This window comes from Girardinichthys multiradiatus, chromosome 8 (assembly GCF_021462225.1).
Source record: "Girardinichthys multiradiatus isolate DD_20200921_A chromosome 8, DD_fGirMul_XY1, whole genome shotgun sequence".
Lineage (NCBI taxonomy): Eukaryota > Metazoa > Chordata > Actinopteri > Cyprinodontiformes > Goodeidae > Girardinichthys > Girardinichthys multiradiatus.
The window spans coordinates 10373600-10381865 of NC_061801.1; positions in this window are offsets into that span (position 1 = coordinate 10373600).

The window sequence follows — 8266 nt, forward strand, 5'->3', positions numbered from 1 at the left end:
GTTGTGAAATAGCCATATAAATAAAACTGAATTGAATTGAATTGAATTGATGGTGACATGCATATGTGTGCTTAGAGGAGAAAAAGGGGTTTAGCTATGGGGTCACAGTAACAAACAGTCTGTTTGGAGGAGTTGACCAGCACAGATCTCAATTATATCAACAATTTGTGTAAGATGCTTAAAAGCCAGGAAACCAACTTATGTAACTGAGCTCTGCCAATTATGACAAGAGGTGTGTTTAGTCAAAATCGTCTTTGTTGATGGCAACAAAAAGTGTGTTGCTTCTCTACACATTGCTAAAGGGCACCCCGGCATCTTGTAGTAGTGGTTTAAGTATATATTTGATCAGATATGTACTATATTAATTAATTTTAATATCTCTTTAGGTTTTGTATCACAGTTCCAAACTGAATAAAGAATGTTTAAAAATTTGTTTATGAGTGTTTACTTCACTAGCAAGGACCATGCCACAAAGATATGAGATTAAAGGTTTATTTGAATTAGGTCATCTGGGGAGACTGCCAGAAGGCCTGGGGGGAGGAGACTCACTGTGGGGGTTCAGTCTTCAGGAAAATGGCTTTTTCCTGAGCCGATTTATGACCCCCAGATGGGACCTGCAATGAAAAGAACAGAATAAATAATTAGGAAGTAGGGATGAGGGTGATGAGATGAAGGTGAGGAAGAGGGATGAGGTGAGAAGGGGTTAAGTGTAATGGAGGGTCGGTGGGGTTGAAAGAATGTGACAGATTGTATTTGTGACAGGTATGGGTGAACTGGGTATGAGTAGACCACAGGGTAATTAGAGGTGTGGTTCAACCGTGGCCCTGCTCCCGAACCTCAGTTAACAAATTAATTTATTTGAATCCTTTTATAATTTTTTTTTCTTTTCAATCATGTTTCATTTCTATGCTTTGAGAAGCACCTTGTAATTCTTATTTGTGGAAGGTGCTATATAAATAAAATAAAATGGCGTATTATGACTGTATATAAATCTCTGACTGCTACTGTATTAACTAATAATACCAGTGTTCATTTTGTGTCAATATTGTACTAAATGATTAGACTTTCTGAATATGCCTTAGGCAGACACTTCTCTTTTCTGAATGGTAATGGAGTTTAAACGAAAATTCAACATGGAAGATTCACCACCCCCCGCGTCCAATCACTCCTCAATGGCTGCTCCAATCAACACCAGGTCCGCACTCCTCAGCCAATCATCTCCTAGGGCATCACTTTTAAAGACCCTCTGCATGGAAAACACCGCTCTTCTGCTGTGCTTCGACCCTCCTCCACCCCTTCTCCACCATGGGCTCCCAACTCCTTCCATACCAAGGCCTACACCACCACCATGATTGGATCCCAGGGGGGGAAGACGTACCTAATCATAATCCTAAGATGTTTATTCAAACCTACTTCATCCTCAGCGTTTACATCTCCCTCAGGGGTCCGAGCGCCAAATAAATAATCTTTCATTAATAAATTCTTTAACCGTCTTCTTGTTGTTTCTCCGTTTTGTGAGACCCTTTCCAGGTTGAATTGAAATTCCCAAAGATTCCCACATAAGATGGCAACATTTCCCTTTTATATCAACATTTTCTATCACTCTTGCACAGTCTTTATCTTTCCACAACTGTGCCCTGATTAAAGCGCCCTACAATATACACCCACATGCTGCTTTAAATATAGATTTCTAACATACGTGTGTATGTGCAATTTTCCCTACAGTCTCTAGAAACCCATTCTAGATATTGCAGTAGCTGATGGTTTACCACAGAAAGTTTAGATAAACTGGCCAAACAGATGGCTTCCTTTACTTTCCACTTCAAAGATGTCACTGGTCATTATGTAGGCATCCTGACACTTATCTGGGGAACTTCCTGGTTGAAAAGACTTTCTTTTACAGATCTTGCTCACACGTTTTCCTGTTTATGTTACTAGTGCTCCACGTTCATCATATTTGGAATGTATTTATTTAACTTTGAAAGTCACCTAAGATACTTGTGCACATTAAAAAAAAACTATGGGATACATTTTGAATTGGATTAAAGTTAGTTTTGGAATCAAAGGCTATTATTCAGGCTGTTATTCTTCTTATCCTCTTTTAACCTAAACGTGGCTTCATAGATTTTTAGATTGCTTAGAAGGATCGTATTAAAACTATTTCATACCAGTGAAAGCCAAACATTATTAGTATTTGAAAGTTTGGGCTACAACTGTTTGATACCAGTGACTCAGCTTCTCTACTTCTGAGTGCCCATGACTGTTATTATTTGAATGATGGGATCACAACTGCCTCATACCAGCAACCTCAAAGATTAAAATTATAAATTTTCTTCCAGCACAGGATGAATTCCTTAACACAGAGGACTTAATGAGCTAATTACCTTTATTAGAAAGATTGGATTAGAACCAGCTCTTACCAGTAAACCCCAAAGGATTATTAATGTCATTTGATTTGTTTTTCTGTGTTTGATTTTCTGTATAACTGTAATGTTTTTCCTCATGTACAGTGCTTTGAGTGCCTTGTTACTAAAAGCGCTATATAAATAAACTTGACTTGAGTGGACTGTTAGCTTGATCTAGACACTTTACAGTGCCTCGTAAAACACCTGTTACATGTTGTCATGAGAGCCACAAACCTTGATGTATGTTATTAGGATCTGGTGGTAGAGATAAACAAATGTGTGCAAAACGGATATATGATTTCCAAATTTCTTTTCCAAATACAAATCTGAAATATGTGGTGTGCATAAGTATTCATATGTATTCATGTGTGCACATGTATTATGTGTTTCATCCTTTCTCTGACACACCTAAAAAGAATCCAACTGAGTCTCTTTCATTCTCAGCATAAACACAACTATTAGGTTGCTTCCCAGAGCATGGTTCCAAACAGCATCCACAAATGGAAAGAGTATGGCCCAACTGCAAACCTACCAAGACACGGTCATCCACCTACACTGACAGACTGGGCAAGGAGACCATTAATCTGAAATGCAGCCAACATGGTAACTCTGGAGGAGCTGCAAAAACCCACACTGCACATAACACTAAACAGATTTTGCCTTTGTTTATGAGTAACAAGCTGAATGCTTGTCATAAGTGGTCCTGTTTAGAGTTTGTCATGAACAGGTCAGATGAGGTTAAAAAAGTAGCTTTAAAATGCTACGTTGGTTATAAACCCAACACTGCACATCACCCTGACCAAACAAACCCCAAGATGAAGTACGACAGTGGCATTATCATGCTATGGGAATGCTTTTCTTTAACAGGAGTAGGGAAGCTGGTCAAAAGGGCAAGTGATCCTAATTGAAGTGTCTGATCCTCCTTCCGTGCCTCGACTCCCGATCCTCGCCACTGGCCATCGTGTTTTGGATAATTCCCTCAGTTGGCAACCCGACATCTGTTAGCGGTGTGTTCTGCAAGGTCATTCCGGGCAGGCTACTGCCAAACCATTATCCTGCTGAGGAACTGATCCCTTGTCTCCTGCTCAACACGGACTCTGAGAAGTGGTTCCTGGTCCATGGTTGGTGGTTTCCTGTGTTCCTGCATCCTAGTCCTGAATAAATCTTTTAACACTGTCTTGTGTCTCTGGCTGAAATTCTGGGTCCTCCGTCCTGATCATTATAAATACTCTAGTTATAATGTGATAAAATGGGATGAGTTCAAAGGGGATGAACACATTTCATGACATTTCGAATACAGTTGTGTTTCTACTAAAGATACACTCACCGGCCACTTTATTAGTTACACCTTGCTAGTACCGGGTTGAACCCCTTTTTGCCTTCAGAACTGCCTTAATCCTTCCTAGCATAGATTCAACAAAGTACTGGAAACATTCCTTAGATAATTTGGTCCATATTGACATGATAGCATGTCATAGCATGATATAAGAATAAATAATAAATTAAAAAAATAAAATAAATATACATAAATTAGATTGGTCAAAAATCCATCTCTCTGTATGGTCCCACCTTGTAAATGCTTCAAGTGAAAATGAAGTGATATTGGTCCTACTGGCATCACACAGGTGCTGCACATTTGTCGGCTTTAAGTGAAAGACCCACCATTTTATTTCAAGCTTAAACATAGACTTTAAGCTGATATTGTTCAACAAATACAGATGTCTTTTTTTCCTCTTTCTGAAAACAATCCAACAATGTTGGGAATGTTTAGTCAACTGTCCTCCCACTTAGCATACTTTGTCTCTTAAGGACCTCTGTTCTCATAGTCCAGCTCTGTCATTAAAAATAAAAAACTCTATTCTGCATGGAACCTTTTCTGAGGTTATTTAAATATTGCGTTTGTACCAGGTCAAATAGCAAAGACTTTAAATGTGGACCTTTTGTGGTAAAATTATTTGCGGCTGTTTGTCACAGATGTGTTTTGAAGTTATTCAGAGTTTGTATTAGACATGCTCTACATCTGCTTCCTTCTATATCTGAAGCAGACAGGAGTTCCTCTTTCAGTATTGTTTTAGGTCTATTTTATATATATACCATACCGACCATGTTTATCAGCACCTCTGGTAAGGATGTGTAAAAAGTCATGAAGCAAATTTATCTTTTACTGCAGAAGTGTAATTTCACTCTGTAAACTTTAGAAACACACAACATTTAATTTCAGAGCTTTAGTCCAGGTCTGGGAGGAGATCCTTCAGGAGAACATCTGCCGTCTCATCAGGAGCATGCCCAGGCATTGTAGGGAGGTCATACAGGCACGTGGAGGCCACACACAATACTGAGCCTCATTTTGACTTGTTTTAAGGACATCACATCAAAGTTGGATCAACCTGTAGTGTGTTTTTCCACTTTAATTTTGTGTGTGACTCCAAATCCAGGCCTCCATTGGTTAATAAATTTGATTTCCATTGATGATTTTTGTATGATTTTGTTGTCAGCACATTTAACTTTGTACAGAACAAAGTATTCAATGAGAATATTTCATTCATTCAGATCTAGGATGTGTTATTTGAGTGTTCCCTTTATTTTTTTGAGCAGTGTATATGACCATAACCAATCACAGGCCATTTTTTCAGTTCCTTTGTTATTTGGTTATAAATAGTAACAGATGACTCATTACTGTCCTCATAAAATTCCAGGACCTTATTCTCCAAGCCTAACATTGGTGTCCAGTATCTAATATACAAGGGAAAGAGTTTTGCTGTGCTGTGATTAGAGGCATCTGATGCTAGTTATAAACCTTTCCCCAGTCTTTGCTGTTGCTGGATTTTCTTTTCTTTGACATAGTTTCCATTATATCCTGTATACATTAAAATCCTTTTCCTGTTGTTTTATTTCACTAACATCATGGTGCGCATGTTGGTCATTACGTGGGACCCTGCTGCGTATTTTGATTGACATCCGATGCGGCTCTGTGGCGATGACTTCAGCTCTGGTTTCCTTACATTTCAGAATATTTGTCGAATAACATTGTTTCAGTTTGAGGGACACCGGGCAGGAGGGAAAATTGTGGTGCAGTCCCACACAAATCAGAACATCTACTCAAACAAGTTGCCCCTAAAATTTTCCCTTTCAAGAAGATTTCAATTTGTGTGTAAAAATTTAGCTCTAAAACATTTTTTAAAATGTCCATCTGCATCAGCCACCAACGGGCTGTTTACAGGTGTATCATTCTAACTGTGGTCGGGGGCCGAAGAAAATCACTGCAAGCGCCTTAAATGAACCTTTGGCCTCACCTTGGACACCCCTGATCTAGAGAGCTTGTGCTACGATAAATGGCCATAATAAATAAATAATAAATTAAAAAAATAAAATAAATATACATAAATTAGATTGGTCAAAAATCCATCTCTCTGTATGGTCCCACCTTGTAAATGCTTCAAGTGAAAATGAAGTGATATTGGTCCTACTGGCAAAAAGGGGGCTGTGGAAGGTTTTGACACTGTGGTGCCCCACTGAATAGATGTACTCAAAATAGAGATTGGATTTTTCCATAATTTCCAGAATTATTATGCAAATAACAATGCAAAACATATGTAAAAAACTTCTCCTTTTTTACACATCACACACACACTAATTCATCCTGTACCAGTTTACTGGTTCTGATTTTAAGACAGTAGATTTATCAAATCATAAAATATGAATGTTTTGTCTTGTTTGATAAATCACTGTATAGAAGCATCAAAACTGATAAAAAAAACTTTTCATCCTATTTGGAATTCCTTTTTTTGTGTGTTTTGTTTTACTTTTGTGCTGTTGAAGTAAGGCCTGGCCAGACCAGAAAACAACCAGGAATAAACAAAGATTTTCAGCAGCGACACACATCAAAGCAAAAAGCAATATATTGCTGTTACTCTCAACTGTGGCTGTGCCTGTGAACTTTATCTCTTACTGTCTGTATCCTGCCTCCTCCCCTGAGCTAATGGAACACCAGGGCATAGCAGAGCTGACCTCTACTTTATGTAACATGAGTAGCTGCACAAAAAAAAAGCACAACATTTGTATATCAGCATGGGCTCAACATGTAACGGAAAGAGCTCACACAAACGTACAGGAAATGATCTCACTCCCTCAGCTCCCTGTCAGCTCATTGTGTAGGTTTGCCTTCACAAAATTCATTGTTTTTGACTATAACAGACACCGCTTTTAGAGAAACATAGAAACATCATTTCCTGACAAAATATAGAGCAACAGAGGAATGGAAAAGCTGGTTAAAACAAGCTAGGTTGGGTCTTACAAAAGTACTCATGAACTTTAAAACCCTAAAGTTAAATATATTAGTTTAGGATTTTATATGATAGAGTAACACAAACACAAAGTGTAATAAAATTCTGAAAAGTGTAGTACTGGTATTCATCCTGCCTGAATTAATACTTTGCAGAACCTCCCTTAACAGCTGCAAGTAATTTAGGGTATGACTCTACCAGAGAATGAAAATAAGGCCCATATTTCTTCGTGGAAAAGCTCAAGCTGAGTCAGATTCAATGGAAAGTATCTGTGAATATGAATTTGCAAGTCTTGCCAAAAATGATCAATTGTGAAATAATGACTTTTATTGAAAATTTATTGTGTTATTTTCTGTGAAAAATAAATTTTTTATGTCTTCATACATAATACCCAACAGGGTATATTTTCTTTAAAACTTTCCGTTTTGATAAAGCTTATAGTTAGAGTGGCTTAGGTTATCCTGAGCTATCTTCCTTAATTTTTACCTCCATCTTCTTCCCTCCCTGTTGGATGGAGTAAGGGGGAGTCAGGTTTAGCCTAAATCGGCTCAGTTATGGTTGAGGTGCAAACACACCTTCTATCTCTGCTACCTGTATGACCCCCTCTCTTTTCCAATGGTTATGGTCAATCAGACGGAGAGAGGTATCCCAATCGTGGTTGTTAGTATAACAATGGCCATCAGTGGGCTCTAGATGGACAAACTGTCTATTTTTAAGGCTAGGCTTAAAACTTTAGATTCACTCATCTATTTCTGATCCCTTGTCGTACTCATCGTCTTCCGCTTATCCGGGACCGGGTCGTAGAGACAGCAGACTCAGCAGACTCAGCAGAGACACCCAGACGTCCCTGTCCCCAGACACCTCTTCCAGCTCCTCCCGGGGGAGCCCAAGGCGTTCCCAGGCCAGCCGAGAGACATAGTCCCTCCAGCGTGTCCTGGGCCATCCCCTGGGCCTCCTCCCGGTGGGACGTGCCTGGAACACCTCCCGAGGAAGGAATCCAGGAGGCATCCTGTATAGATGCCCAAGCCACCTCAACTGGCTCCTCTTGATGTGGAGGAGGAGCGGCTCTACTCCGAGCCCCTCCCGGATGGCCAAGCTCCTCAACCTATCTCTAAGGGAATGCCCGGCCACCCTATGGAGGAAACTCATTTCAGCCGCTTGTATCCGGGATCTTGTTCTTTCGGTCATGACCCAAAGTTCATGGCCATAGGTGAGGGTAGGAACATAGAGCGACCGGTAAATCGAGAGCTTCGCTTTTCGGCTCACCTCTCTCTTCACCACAACGGACTGGCACAGCGCCACCGTTACTGCGGCAGCCGCACCGATCCGTCTGTAGATCTCCCGCTCCATTTTTCCCTCACTCGTGAACAAGGCTCCGTGATACTTGGCTGCACATAGAAATCCTGTCCATAAAAGTTATGAACAGGATCGGTGACAAAGGGCAGCCCTGCCAGAGTCCAACATGCACCGGGAACAGGTCCGACTTAGTGCCGGCAATGCGAACCAAACTCCTGCTCCGCTTGCACAGAGACCGGATGGCCCATAATAAAGGGACCCCGCTCCATACTCCTGGAGCAT